The following is a 1,208-nucleotide window of genomic DNA, read 5'->3' as shown; positions in this document are numbered from 1 at the left end:
TCCATGTGGAATCTCTTTCTCTCGCACAAACACAAAACTTTGTCTCCCGGGCTCTCATTTCTCTCTACTTTTCCCATGTGTGCCACTCGCACACCCCTCATACAAAGATGTCTTTCGGTCCTTAGATATGAGAACCTACGACTCATCCTCATCAATATCTCTTTCTCACACACAAACACAAACTCTGTCTCCCAGGGTCTCATATTTCTCCATTGTTCTCTTGTATGTCGCTCACACACACCCTCTCTCCCTAGAGATATCTTGTGTTCCCTCATATGTCTCTCTAGCTATCACTCTCGTTGTGAAATATCTTTCTCTCTCGCAGACACAAAACTCCGTCTCTTTGGATCTCATTTCTCTCTGATATCTGTTTGTATGTGACTCACACGCACCCTCTCTCTATCTCTCTCACACCCACACACATAACCCAGCCTTCTGATCCACTTGACTCCTATCTCTAACGCACACTAGCTAGCATCTTTATCTTTCTATTTATCTATTTCTCCATCAACCTTGTTTCTCGCCCTCACTCTTGATTCCTATCACGCACACTACATATGTTTCTTTCTACATGCAGTCAAGTGCCCTCTCACACACATATATAACTTCACCTTTTGAACCACCCGACAGTCATCTCCAACACCCAAACTAGCGGATGTCCCTCTAGCTAGCATCTCCATCTCTGTATCTATCTGTAGTTTCTCCGTCAACATTTCTTTCTCGCACGGAGTCTTGCTTCCTATCGCCCACACTATATATGTCTCTCCATACATATGCATTTATAGCTTGGTCTCTTTTGCACAATCGTTGCGCCTCACTCCCTCTGCTCGCCATAGATGCATGCTCCAGCCCACTCCACTATCTCTTAAAGACAAAAACACATGCTCAATTGTCGGGACTTCTTCCATGCATTCTCACATGCATGCATATTGTCATACCGATCCGTCTCTCCCATGTCGTTGATCTTATGACTTATGTCTTCTTTCTTTTATCTCGATCATGCGCGCGCACACACACACACATCGCACGTATACATGTATACCTCTCACACATGCATGCTCAAGGTCTCTATGTCTCCATACGTAGTTAATTACCCTCAATCCTAACGCCACATCGAATCGTTCTCCTCTTTTGTGCACATAACTTCCGCCTAGGTGGGTAAAACACACACTCACACTTAACAATCTCCTTCTAGCTAGCTACCCCCC

The sequence above is a fragment of the Triticum dicoccoides genome, chromosome 7A (genome assembly GCF_002162155.2).
Source record: "Triticum dicoccoides isolate Atlit2015 ecotype Zavitan chromosome 7A, WEW_v2.0, whole genome shotgun sequence".
Lineage (NCBI taxonomy): Eukaryota > Viridiplantae > Streptophyta > Magnoliopsida > Poales > Poaceae > Triticum > Triticum dicoccoides.
The sequence above is the reverse complement of the archived record's forward strand: the minus strand, read 5'-3'. Positions refer to the sequence as shown.